The sequence below is a fragment of the Aquila chrysaetos genome, chromosome 14 (genome assembly GCF_900496995.4).
Source record: "Aquila chrysaetos chrysaetos chromosome 14, bAquChr1.4, whole genome shotgun sequence".
Classification (NCBI taxonomy): Eukaryota; Metazoa; Chordata; class Aves; order Accipitriformes; family Accipitridae; genus Aquila; species Aquila chrysaetos.
In genome coordinates, this window is record NC_044017.1 from 1805815 (window position 1) to 1820756 (window position 14942).

At 36.5% G+C, this 14942-nt stretch overlaps 1 long non-coding RNA gene across 1 annotated transcript; it reads left to right on the plus strand.

The window, feature by feature from the left end:
• Window positions 1-602: 602 nt before the first annotated feature.
• On the plus strand, window positions 603-14655 carry LOC121233796. The gene is made up of 3 exons (XR_005933963.1): window positions 603-613; window positions 13940-13944; window positions 14375-14655. It is a non-coding gene; the product is annotated as an uncharacterized LOC121233796 (long non-coding RNA).
• The last annotated feature ends 287 nt before the right edge of the window (window positions 14656-14942 follow it).

Genomic DNA, 14942 nt, shown 5'->3' on the forward strand with positions numbered 1-14942 from the left:
GATGATCACTTGAAGAATGTAGTTACATTTGTGATGTGATCCTATCTGGACTCTGGACAGAATCTGAGTGACCAAAAAAATTAGGAGTTATCACTTTATTGTCAGGTCCTTATGGCTTTTTGGGGAAAAACTAAGGAAGCCGGCTCAGAGAAATACATATTTGATGTTGTATCTATACTTTTACCTCTGTATTTACCCTAGTAGGTAGATGCATCATGCCTGGAACTGCTTATTTATTTCTACTGATTATGAAGGGAGCCTAGAATGGAAAGATTCAGTCTGCATTGCTGATGTCTACAATTGGTCAGACAAGGCTTATCCTTGCAGTCTCATACTCAGGACATATTATAGCATAATATATTGTTCTATCTAAGTAGCATCCAAACTGGGCTAACTGAGTTCCAATTACAAAGGAAAATATAATGCCATAATATTGGTCTAATGCCTGTATAAATAATTCTGTGAGCAACAGAAATTATTCAAATTGTTTTTGGGGTTGGGGTTGTTTTTTTTTTCATTATTATTATTGCACTAGTATCTCATGGTTGAATTCTCAGCTGACTGGAAGGATGCAGATTGGATAATTCCTCATCTTTCATGCTGGTCTTTAGAGGTTTAGTAAGGCTTTCAGTTTTTCAGTAAGAACGTTTATCTTGCCAACAAAACTAAGAAGGTCTATATCCTTATTTGTCTATTTCCATGAGTTTTGCAGGTAAACAATGTCTTTAAGTCCAGTCATAGACAACACCTTTTTTACCTTTCAGTTGGTCAAAACCATATCGATGCATCCATCAGTGTTGGTGGTGTTTAAAGTGCACAAAGAATAACCCCTTTTTCAGGTGCCTGGGGCACAATGATTTTTTGGCAGGAAGGACAATGTGACTTGACTTTGCTGTGTCTCTGCTCAGATGTTCTGCATGATCAGGATGTCTTTAGATAACAGAACTGGACATTTCATGTGCTGTTTATAGAAAGTGATGATATTGCTGCTGTTCCTAGAGCATGAGTTCATCTTCTGACTTCTCTGAAGTAGAATCAGCTCATATTTCACTTACTTTTGTTACAAGAATGACTTTGGTGTAGAGTTGTATAGAGCTACTCAAGGTAGAGCAGAGATAAAAATTTCCCAGTTTCTTCTGCTTTTCTTTGACATTGGTACAAAGATGCATTCTAAAAAGGATGAAAAGACATGTAGAACGTATCTTTGGATTCATTTGGATCTGTTTAAAGTATGTTAAAAGATCCAATAATTTAAGCACACAAGGAGATACAAGGATGCTGTCCTCTATCAGACCAGTATCCTGCATCTCCCTGTTTTATAGCTCTTCAGTGAAAGCACTAAACTTTTAAACACAGTCAGCACCATCAGCAGCAGAATACATGAATATGGTCATAGATATATTTATTTTTCTGAATTTGTCTGTGTATAGATTTGTTTCATACTACAGGAAGACATAGATGCAACAAACTGAAATAAATGTGACTTAAAATCTTAGTTTTACCTACTTTTAAAGTGGCAAAACCATGGTGGAAAAACAACAAGAAAAAGATGATTATGCAGGGAATTGAATGTATAATTATGCATGTTTTATTACATTGCTGTATAGCCACACCTCATTTAGTAACTGACTGTGAATTTTTAAGGTCAGAAGATTTGGACCTAGTATTATGAGAGTATGGTAAGCTATAAGCAGTAAAATTAACTTATCTTTAATAGGAAAGTGTAAAAGCTTGAACTAGAGGAGGATTTCTTCGGACAGCAAACAATGTTTTCTCTCAGTTGCCTTTGCTGGAAGCTCCTATGGATGACCATTCCAGTTTGTAGATACCACTTCATGGTTTGTTTGGTCAAGTATTCCCTTGTCTCTAATTCCTTCCCTCTGCCTAGGTAAAACTATTGTAAATAATTTGAAAATTTCCACTTAACCAAGCCTCTTGATAACCCTGAAATATGAGTTTCAGGACACCAGCAGACTTTCATCTCCCAGTCAGAACACAGTGGCAGAAAGAGAAGACTTCTTTCCTCTGTCCTTGTATTTCTTCTTCCAGTTCATTCTACTTTCCTAAATTCCTTCTTTCTGCATCTCATAGGCTAATTCTTATATCACAGTAGCATAATTATTAATTTTACTGAAACCCAGGTAAATCTGCTCCCATTTCTCTTGCTTAACACCCAGAAGAAAGGAAGACAGCACCTCCCTTCAAGCACTTAGAAGCCTAAGAGCTTTTGAAAAAAGTATTGTAATTGTGAAACTGCAGCCACTGTTGATAGCCTAAAAGGTCAAGCAAGAACCAAAGCATATATGGCAAGTGTCCTAGAAGAAGATAGTTAAGGTTAGATTCCTAAATGAGAAAGTGACCTAACTAAAACAAAAAAGTAGAAAACATGAGAATGCAGCAACTGGTACTAACACCATGTCACTTATTTAACTGCCTAATTATAAATCCATGAATCCATGTTTAGGGCCACCTTTAGGAAAATAGTGAATGTGGCGGCGTTTCTTGATTTTGTTTTGGTTTGTTTTGTTTGGTTTTTTTTCACTGTGTTAACGTCATACATAGTTTATATAAAGCCTGGCTGTATTTGCTAAGCAACTTCTCCCCAAAGAAGTAAAGAGACATGACTGTTATGAAACATGTTCCAGAAAATGTAGTTTCTGAGGAAAGAATGCAGAAATCCTCTGAGAGCACAGAGAAAAAAGTTAGCACCATGTACTTGGGACACTTAAAGAAAGAGAGTGAGCTTCACTTGTGGAGTGAAATGAAATTGTGACTTTGTCCCTCGGGATTCATAAGAATTCTGTAAAACTGTGATCCACTTCAGCTTTCTTTTAAGAAGATACATGTTCTTGAGCATCCGACCTCATAATAGCCTGGGTAGAAAGCAGCAGTTCTGTAAACTCCTTCCAGCAAGGCCACTTTCAGCACAGAAAGCAAGCCTCTCTGGGGCACATAACAGAGCGGTCATGCAGCACAGCAGCCTGTCCTCTACTCTGTTCCTAAAGGGAACAGCAGATCAACCACTGGAGGATCATCCAACCACCTAGATCCAGTAAAGAGCAGCATAAAATTTGTGTTGTTGCCCTGTGGCTTTTCTCTTGTCACCTACAAAAACATGCGTCCCTAGGACAATGGGACCACTTTCGTTTCCCTGGACTTGAACTTGAGTTAGAAGCCCAACTGACCTGAGCTCCTTCTGTAGAAAAGTGCTCTGTTCACACCTCTCAGAGGCTGGGCTGAGTCAACCCCTGCGAAAGATCCTTGCTTATAAGGAGATTATAATGGCTCCACTCCTCAGCCAGGTGTTTCAGTTCAGAGCCTAGAGCGAGGTGACAGACATGAAGGCCACAGAAAGGGACGCGAAAAGCAGTCACAGCTCTCAAAAGAGGCTTTGGCTAAGCTCTCTTCAAGGGTAGAAATACATTTCTCAGTTGAGACACAAAACTTTTGTGGACAGATGTGATCAAAAGTAAGCAACTGCGATAATTGACAGATGTCTTCAAAATAAGAGATGGCTTCAAAGCTAATGAGGAGTCCTCAGAACATACTTCAGTTACTGTGGGGAACAAGGTAAATTAAAGTGTGTCTACACAAGAAAAATGCTTTCATCTGACTAAATCGGTTTAGAAGTGGATCTAGTGATACTAGAAAAAATGTGTTGATTGAAGATGGCCCCTTGTGGTTTTCACTTCTTGCTTCTTATTTTAGAGAAAAAAACCTGAAACCTAAAAGTGCTCGGATGCTATTATTTCCTGATATTGCTCAACATTTTTTTCATCAGTAATTTTCCCAACATATTTTTCCTGTATTTCTTGAATAATTTGCCACCTTTCTTGATGTAGGATGAGGATGTCTAGATTCCTGCCACAAATTATACATATAAATAGCTAAGTTTTCCAGTTCCAAACCACCAAAATCCAGTTTTGCAAGACCAAATTTGCTAGAATAATTTTTTTCAGCATTTTAGGAAGTATAATTCTCAGAGACAAAATGGGGAGGCGGGTGGGGGTGATATTAATAAGTTTGTGAGAGCTTTCCAACTTTTTTCTCCATCATATTAGTATTTTAAAATAGTTTGGTACAATACAGTGCTTTTCAACATAAAAATAAATAATTATTCTTAGTTATAAAAACACTTCTGAAGACATTTTTGTCAGAGTTGGTTAGCAGTTTTCCAGAAAAAGATGTAGCATACCAACAGAAGGGAGCTTTCTTCTTCTGATCCTCTTCTTGTAATTTACATTTTAAATTAACAGTGTTAATTAACCTACACTTATATGATTTGTTTCATGTTTATTGTTGTTTGAAGAAAAACTCTGACATTTTTCTGGCATGCTTAGCAACACCTATTGCACTGAAATCGTATTCCAAATGTTTGCTATACTTGTATTTCCATATTATTTAGAGAAACTAATTAATTTGATCGTAACAAAGTGATGCATACATTCTGTTCTGTATGTACGAACAGTTATTTTATTCTCTCCTGCGCCTCTCACTTTAGCCATCTTTCCCTGCTTCCTTCTACTGCTCCATTTTTTTCTCCTGTTTTTCCAGTGTTATCATCAGTACCCATCTCTGTACTAGCTTTCTTTTTTTGTGATACTCTTCCAACACTCTTTTTCTTCCTCTGTATCTATTTTCATTCCTCGTATATCTAGTAAGTTTCCCACTCCCCATGGTTTCCACATCACAAAATTTTCTACCAGTTTTTCACATATTGTTCCTCCCACTCCTGTCCATCTATGAGGCATGTCAGTATTCCATTATCTTATTCCCCAAATCAGTATTCCAATGGTGTTCTCCTTAATCACTCATCTGAACCCATCACTCATAAACTCTCAGCTTCTCACAAGCAGTCAGCTCCCAATAGTTTCCACTAATGACTACTAGACGTCTAGCTTGATCACCACATCCTCCTGCCTTATCCGGACTTTCATCAAGGAATTACTACAGCAGCATCAAGACAGAATGATGTGACTCTATAGTACTTTGCAGAGTTTCATAACTAACATACTGTACAGTTATTGCACATTTCTTCCTCTATAGACCTCTCCTCTTCACAGATTGTATATAAAACTACGTGTTCCAAATGAAAATAAAACCCTTCTGACTGCACATAGTATTACAATATACTCTCCATTTAAGGCAAAGTCTGCAGTTTGAGTTCCTATAGGAATTTTTCCCCTCTAAAATATTTGTTCCGTCAACAGCCTTTCTCTCACAGCTATCTCAAAGGCATTCAATCAAATACTTCTTTTGAGTTCCAGTAGGAAATGACTCCTACTTTCCGATGCCAGATGAATCATTTATGGGAACGGTCTCAGATTTTCTTGTATCTTGTAATAACAAGCAGCAGATAAAAACATAAGTTGAATGCATTCGCAAAGTCCTTGTTCACCTATAACTAGAAAACAGGGTAAATCTTTTCTTTCAGGAATGCATGCTTAATTGCAATTCAGAGAAATGTTAAACATTTGCGTTGATTAAGCACTATTTGAACTGATAGGAACCATTTAATCCATTTTTAGATCTATAATACAACATTCCAATACATTAAAGAAGGAAGAATGATCCAGCACACTTCATTTGCAATAAGTGGCTTGAAAACAGATTCAATTTTTCCTCAAAGGAAGTCTGAAAATGTTACGTGTTATTTGGTATGAAGCGCAAGTCCTCAGTCTGAAAGAAAACAATTGCGAGATTGCAGACTTTTTGGGGGGAAAAAACCCACACTTCATCCCAAGCTTTAAGGGAAAGAAAAAAAAACTCTAGAAAATACTTAGTATTATTTTTATATAACCTTAGCAATGTTTCAACATCAAATGAGTTTTCAAGAGTAACACTGCTCTTCAGACCAGCCATTTGATATTGAAATGAAAATAAGTTTTTAACTTATAAATTGATACAACCTACAAGGCTAGTCTTAGAACCATATTGTCATAGTTCTGAATCAGAGAATATCACATTGGCTTCTGACAAAACTTGTGGAATAATTTATATGAAATTTTTTTTTTCTGGTCACCCTGCACAAACATGATAATTGGGAACCTTAATCTGATATAAACTGCTCACATCCAAAGTTGTCTAAAAAGCAAGGATTCCAGTTCAAGGTTTTTTTGGTTTTGTTCGTTGTTTGTTTTTTTTTTTTTCCCCCCGGATTTAATCTGTGACCACGTTGAACAAAATTAATTAAGTTATCTATTTTCTTAAAGTGCCTCATTGTAAGATAACAAAATCGTTTATACTTGTACTTCTTTTCTGGGTTACATACGTCTTTTGTCAACTGACCAGAATCTGAAGATCTTTTTTTAAGGCATCTAATTCTCCCTGAATAGTTAGGAAGTCTGGAATGAAAATTGTAATGTTTAGTACTTAAAAAGAAAAATATCCTATTGATTTTAGGGAAGTCAATATATACATACATATATTTTAGCTGTTTTTATGTAGTAACAAGAATCGTACATACCCCATCCACAGTGCTAAAGCTTGAACAGGAACTTTTTGAGTAGTTTTCCATGTTTTGTGGTCTTCATCTGTTTAAAATCAGGAAAACATGTAGAGCAAAATTCTTTAATTTTGGTTGAAAGGCATGTATTACCAGCTTACTGATTTACTTAGCAGCATGTGAATACAAGATAATTTTTAATTCTGCTTTGGGTGGGGTTTTTTTGGTTTGGTTTTTTTGTGTGTGTGTGGGGGGGGGGGTTGTTCTGTTTTTTCTTCTTTTTTTTGTTTTTTTGAAGTTATATCAGTGTACATTCCTATGATTCACATACAAAAGGAGGTAGAGCTAGCTGACTGTAATAATGTCCTGCTTCGGGAGGCTCTTGACAGAGGTGGTGATCTATGCAGAGGAAGACCACTGCAACATAGCTTGCTAGCAGGATGTAGGGAACGTATGTTACTTTCTAAATAAATTCAATGGTTTTGTGGATATGGAACGTTAACTGGCCTAGATGTGCACGACCTGCCTCCTGTATCTTTATGCCCGCATTTTCACCAGAGAGCAGTGAAGGCATACAGAGAGCCATGAGCTCCCGTAGATCTCCTGGGCTGGGGGACTGCGGGGCTCCGGGCTCCACTCAGAAGCAGACTTATCCCTTGCTTAGACACAGGCAGGCGGTCTCCAGATAGACATTTGGCTGCCTCTGTGGAGTGAAATTAGGAGACTGTGGGCCATGAAATATATCGGTAAGAAATATTAACACTTTAAAGGTGATTCTTTCCTCTTCTTGCCTGTTGGCAGTATTCTGAAAATGCTGGTTTTTAACAAAATAATGATTTCAGATGCACTTGGTTTTGACTGTTCAGAACTAGTAAAACCTTACAATTATGGATCATAACTGAGTGTTATCTGAGTAGTAAAAGCGTAGTGCTTTATCTTCTAATCGTCTTCAAAATATTGACTTAGTGTCTGTGAACATTCATCATCACTACAGGAGAAACCCGAAAGGCTGTCTTAATGAAGTTTGATCAGCAGCTGTGGATGCATGTGTTCAAACAGCCTACCCTAATATGAGAGTCAATATGTTCAGACTTACTGCCAGCATGTCTTTTAGACAAAAGGAATCAACTGTTCTGTCACATGCTTTCATTAAGTATTTTGGGGAGTTCACTCCTTGACAATTACTTAATACATTTGCAATTACGTGTTAGAAAAGATAGCTATATATTGGGGAATTTGTTCTAGTCTGAGCAAACTTGCTCAGAAGGAAAGTGAGATGTATTAGACTTCCACGGCTACTGTGAGAAGTGAGTACATATCATCATATTAGTGTCTTAATTAAAAGTTTTTTTAAATCTCATGGGATATATAGTGTAAAAACACTGGGACATCAAAATAAATACATAAAATCACCTTTTTTTCTTCTGTTTCTCAGTAGTACAATATTACATATTTTACCTACACGTTTGTCCCAGTTCTTTTCAGAAAATACAAGTTCTTCCATGTAGGTCACCTCAGTAGCTGATCCTTTTATAATATCTGTCTGTCTTGTGTGCTATTGATAATAACTTTTGAATTCAGAGTTGCTTACGTTTCTTCCAGTTTCTTCTTTAAAGGGAAAAAAATTACAGCTGTTTCATCAAGTTAGTCAGCAAGTAATTTTAAGCTTCATCCTAATTAGTTCAATAAAGGTTAAACCATATGACGGTAGAGATAAGGTTTGATAATTACACACTTAATTTAGGAAAAAGAAGTGCTCACAGTGGATGAAATTACTAGGACTTCCATTCCTCTTCCTTGACGTTATCCCTATTTCACTGAAACTGAATATATCACCAGCTGGAGAAATGTGGAAAAATAGTTTCCATAGGCTAATATAATTAGCTATCTAGGGCCATGCAGAGTGCTCATAAAAATAAAAAAACCCAACCCTCAAAACCCAGGGAATGGTCATGTGACACCATCTACCAAAGCCGTTGCTATATTCACACACAAAACCAGACCAAACTGAAACAAACTAAACATTCCTTCTTGACAGGTTTTGTGACAGTTGCATAAATCTGGTACAAATAAATTGATTTCCATAGAAATATTTCTGATTTAAGAAGGTATAAATGAATTAAGGTTAAGACCCAAGAAGTAGCATTTTGTGATGCTCAGTTGCAAAGTGTCTTAAAACCATCCCATTCTTACCGTTCTGGAGAAGCAGTAAAATAAAACAGGATAAGCAGCGCAAGCAATTTGAGTTCAGTTTCCGCTTTACGCTATTTCAGTCAAGGCCAAATTACAATTATCTGTAATAATTAAGTAGCTTCAGCACTAAGAGGTTCTAACCTTCAACAAGGGAATCATTCTACGACTTCCAGCAAAGGGCAACTTTCTATTGACCAGCTATCGATCAGGCTTTCTGTGTTGTTGCAATGTAAGATTGCTAACAATGCAATGATTTATAGGATTATTGAATATCTCTTTGTTCTTCAGGAATGAAAAGCAGCAAAGGAAATACATTTTTATCTCCTTATATTTGAAGGGTTTTAGATACTAATTCAGATATCATTAATGGAAGTCCTAATGTATATTTTATTGGTTTGAAACCCATTCCTGAACCATTTTCTCCTTTTTAACACATCTTTCTTTCTTTTCAGCTAAAAATAATGGCATTCAAATATATTCAAAATTCTTGAGAATCCTGAATTTTCACAGGTAAGTGTGGGAGCAGACCAAAACTAAGTTATTCCTCCCCACTTACAAAAAATTCAGACACAGAAGCTCTCAATCTGTGTTAAAGAAATGGGAAAATTTGTGGTAAGGGCCAAATAATTTTTATCTAAAATGTTAAAAGGCTAAATATTCTTAATCTACTTTTACTGATATTGGAAACAGTTTTCATTTTTGCAATACAATAATATAATAATTAGCTATACCATTTTATGCAATTTCCTTCTTCTCTGTCTTCAAAATTTACAAAAACACCACTCTTTTAAAGATCCTTAATGTTCCTGGGCTGTCTCTAAGAGCATTTACATTGACCATACCTCTATGGAGACATAATACTTTAAACTGCATAAAATACTCTGATTTTTTACCTTCTAATTCTATGTCTGTCAATAGGTGAATGAAGGCTGAAAATAATTCTTTCTGTTCAAATCACACAAAACAAAATAATCACTGTAATATATGATCAGTATTAGTTTATAATAAGTGCTGCTATAAAATTACTCCCATTATAGACATTCACTTCGACAATCAGCAGGTGATAATCATTCAGTTCTGAACCTGACATACTACAACTGTCATCATAAGACACTTTTAATCATTATGTGAATGAACATTTAATCAGGTAGCTGCATATAATTACCTTTTGAATACACACACAATTAAATTCAAAATCTCAAAGAGAAACTTTATAAAGTACTAGATGATTTTGGAGAAGTAGGTACCAAATAAACAGCATTAAGTGAGTTGAGAAACCTAACCTCTCAGCTCGATTAATTTTAATCTGGCATAAGTATAGATTCTATTGCTCTTACATGTGATAAATAGCATCTTTCCCCTGTGAAAACACATTTTAGTGAGAAAAGCATTAAATGATATATGAATAGCAAAACTTAATCCACAGTAAATAAATGAAAACAGTTTCTTGGGTTCTCTTTCTTCTCAAAAAAAAAAAAAAAGGTCAATTAACTACACAGATTTAGTATTAGTCTGCAAAACATGCAATTTGACAGAAGAATATCATAATGTTTGTCTTTGCTGACTAGGAGTGGGGGCTGACGGCTAATTATTTCATCCATCACTTGCTGCTTGAAAGATTTGTCCCTGGTATAATCTCTGTTTCTTCTGGAAATCACAGCATATTTTACCAGAGTGCTACTATTTCTGTCAGGGAGGAGAAACTGGTTTTGAGTAAGTCAACAAGTTTTCTAAGTGTCTGTCTACCAGAATTACCACTTCTTATGGACATTTGTGAATCATTTCTGTTGTCTAGAAGATCACTCAGTACTTTTAAATTATATGTTCAGCCGTTATGTATTAAAAATTGAATTAGGGAAAATGATAGACCTATTGCAAAATACCTAGGAGGAGGACACAAGGGATGTTTTTGCATGAAGTGTAGCACTTCTCAAAAATTCTTGATAACATGAGAAATCTTAAATTGAACAGGCAAGAAGACTAGAAGAGTGCTCTCATGCAGAAGAATAAGTCTGTCTCTTAACTCTGACAGCTGCTTATTGTTATTCTTATTTTCTTCCTTTCCCTAATTGGGCTAATGTGCTCCTCCCATTTTGTATCACATAGATCCTTTCCAACTTTGAAGATACTCCTAGGAGAATAAGTCAATTGCAAAATATTGGTGGAAATAATTAGGACGGTTCAGAGGTCTTTTTTTTTCTTTTTTTCTGAGATGGTCAGAATCCGTCTGTATTCTTAAACAACCTATCTTCCACAAGACTCCTTTGTCGTGATCCCATGATCATCTACATCAGACAAATTTTGGCACGCTTTCTGTGTCTTCTGGAGTAAGACAACTCATAGCTCTAAAATTAATCCTAGGTGAAGTTCTGGGAGAATCTTTTTTTAGAGATCTCTTTCAACTGGCAGCATGGATTACACTGAGCTGGGTTTGCCTCCTTTCCTGCTTAACATTACTCTAAAGTTATCCCATTTAATTTATTCCGTTATGCATTCTCACATACCGTTTATGCTGTAAAAAATCCACTCCAGCAGGCTGCAACACAGACCCCTCATTAGTACAGATACTTTGAATGGTCTTTGATGAGCTGATTGTACCTGAAATTATGATATGGCGTTGTCTAAAAACCTTTACTGGGCTAAATTAATGCCTCTATGTCAGTTAAGTTGGATGTGCTTAGCTCTCTTTCTGGGCACTGCCAGATGCATTTTAACTGACTAAAACTTTAGCCAATTATTTTGACTACTAAGGTTTTTGATTTGTATGATATATTTATGTAAAAAGTAGGTATCTGTATATATACATGTATCTCTCCATATATTTATATGTGTGCCTGTGCCTATGTATATACCACAATGTTTCCAAACATTTGCTACAGTAAAGCTTCTGCTCTAAATTATTGCTGTTAAATGAACGTCCTGCTGTTCTAAATAAAATTAAATTGAAGGTGTTATTGATTTGCTGTTACAGATGTTGTTTGGGTCTCTACAGATGTTTGCTCTCACTGGCTATTTACTAGCTGTGTGAAACCCTGCTTTGAGAAAATCAGTAGTAGAAAGGGGTTTATTATGTCAATGGCAATTTCATGAGACCTTTACACATTTAAAATTGATTAAGGTTAGTAAAGAAAATTTCAGAAGTGTTAGCATTGCATTACGATTCTCAAAAATCTGGCTGAGCATGGGGTTTGTCCATTGTTACAGGAAGAGCAGTCCCCTTGAGATTTAGATTTGAAAAAAAGGAAGAAAACCATAACTGTGGATGCCTGTCATCCACTTTGAGGGTGCTTCGAAGAATACTTTAACAGCTAAAACTATATGTTAACAGAGAACATAAATAACCACAGGATATCCATTGTGGGAAGCTCTCATTATTCAGTCCTATTAAATGTCAAAGTGTCTGAGAAAATTAAATAAAAAGGTCTACTGATATGAACAGATAAACTGCAAGCCTTGTAAAATATATGAAATGGAACTCAGGGCAGAGCTAAGTGAAGAATTCTAATATAATATAAAGCGCATTGCCATAAATCTTTTCAAGTTACTTACATCATAAAGAATTTACTTGCTTCTGACTTCTTGTTGCTCACTTCTGAATATTTCTTCATCTTTCCAATTCCTAGAAGTAGTATTGAGAATCAACAGAAAATGAACCGTGAAGGCTCTGGGACCCAGGGGGAATGATGCGAGTAAAAGAGCAGCAAAAGAAATAACAGCAGTGATATAATAACAACAGAACTCCATGCCTTCTGCCATAGATTTATATATCCTATGCTGTTTTTTCCACTGACAACATAGCATATTCACATTTTTTGTCTTGGTTTAATAAATTGATCAATTACTCACTTTCTTTTCCTGTTGATGCACCAAATATACCCAGCAATGTTATAAATTTTAGGCATAATCAATTGCAGCCATTTTGGAACAGAGAATAGAGAAAATGAGTACTCTTAGTTCCAAACCACTGTTTAATAATAAATGGAAGCTGTCTGATATGTATAAAAATAAATGGATTTTTTTTTTTTTCAAATTTTTGATAAGTAGGTGTCATTTTCATATTACTTACAAACTGGAATGAACTTCCATTGCCTTGAATTGTCAGTGGTTGTGTTTCTTAATAAATTGTCACAGTTATCATGTATTTCTTTAGCCCTGGGAGCATTTTTGTTAACTGAGAAAACTAGCATTCTCACTTTTGTCTTTGTGTCTTAAATTTAAAACATATTGTGTGACAATTCTATCAACATTGCCACATCTGATGAGCTTAAAACAGCAGAAGAAGTGCCATCTATTCAAAACAATAATTGGCATGTCCAGTCTTTCAAGAATAGTATGTAGTACAGGATATATGCAAGTTTTCTGGGTTTATTTCTCTGATGCACAGTTAGACAGATGGACTTTACATTCCCTGATTCATTTGGTTTTGATAAGCACCACACTGGCGATTTGATAAGCACAAAATTTGGGATTTCTTAAGAAGTGCAGAGGACTTAAAAGGACTTAAACAGTAGTGCATATATTATATATAAATATGCAATTTTTCTGACAAATATTGAAATCTATAATCTGTATTGCAGATATTCCCAACAGATCAGAGAGAATGAAAATAAACTAAGGCAACCACAATAAGCATACTACTGAAAGAGATTAATCTCTAGAATTAATCTTTTCAGTGCTCACACAGAGATGTGACCAGGGTGCTGGTGAAACCCAGCACTATTTTTATTTGGTTTTGCTAGCCTTTGGAGAGAGATATATATGTATATTAATTCCATAAATCTAATAAACCATAAGAAATATCAGTAACTACAAATTGTACTTGGCATTTCTCTAGATGATACTAAATGTTCTTCTGCTTAGTACAAAATTTGATACTAAATTTCCTAAACAAGGACAATTGCTACAGTTTTGGTTCAAAACTTTGTTTCTCTATCACAGATGGACCTAAATAAAACAGTTGTGTGTTGCAGCTCTATATGCAAATTCTCATTATACATTTCCTCTGGGATTTCCTAATCATTCCTCAATCATAGAATCATTGCATCATAGAATGGTTTGGGTTGGAAAGGGCCCTTAAAGATAGGTTTAAAAGGTCCTTTCAAACCCAAACCACTCTATGCTAGCATAAAAGTATAAATTAGCCCTTGTTTAGGAAATTTAGTATCAAATTTTCTGCTAACATAGAATGGTTTGGGGTGGAAATTATCTTTTCAAGCCAAACAATTCTATGATTCAATGATTCTATGATCATCTAGTCCAAGTCCAACCACCCCTGCCACGGGCAGGGACACCTTTCAATAGATCAGGTTGCTCAAAGCCCCATCCAACCTGGCCTTGAACACTTCCAATGATGGGGCATCCACAATTTCTCTGGGCAACCTGTTCCAGTGCCTCACCACCCTCATGGTCAACAATTTCTTCTTTGTGTCCAATCTAAATCTACCCTCTTTCAGTTTAAAACCACTGCCTCTTGTCCTGTCACTACAGGCCCTGCTAAAAAGTCTCTATGTTTCTTAAAAGTCCCCTTTAAGTACCAAAAGGCTGCAATAAAGTCTCCCCAGAGCCTTCTCTTCTCCAGGCTAAACAACCCCAGCTCAGCCTTTCTTCAGAGGAGAGGTGCTCCAGCCATCTGATAATTTTTATGCCCCCCCTCTGGACCTGCTCCAACAGGTCCTTGTCTTTCTTGTACTGGGGACCCCAGAGCTGGATGCAGGATTCCAGGCGGAGTCTCACAAGAGTAGAGGGGGAGATTCACCTCCCTCGACCTGCTGGCCACACTTCTTTTGATGCAGCCCAGGATACTATTGGCTTTCTGGGCTGTGAGTGCACATTGCTTGTGTCCAGCTTTTCATCCACCAGGACCCCCAAGTCCTTCTCCACAGGGCTGCTCTCAATCCATTCATCTCCCAGCCTGCATTGATAGTGGGGGTTGCCCTGACTCAGGTACAGGACCTTACACTTGGCCTTGTAGAACTTCATGAATTTCACATAGGCCCACTCCTCAAGCCTGTCACAGTCCCTCTGAATGGCATCACCTCCCTCTAGTGAATCGACTGCACCACACAGCTTGGTGTTGTCTGCAAACTTGCTGAGGGTGCACTCAATCCCACTGTCTATGTCATCGATGAAGATATTAAATAATATTGATCCCAGCACAGACCCTTGAGGGACACCACTTGTTACTGGTTTTCATTTAGACATTGAGCCATTAACTGTAACTCTGGACACGGCCATCCAGCCAATTCCCTATGCACCTAACAGTCCATCCGTGAAAACCATATCTCCAATTTAGTGGCAAGAATGC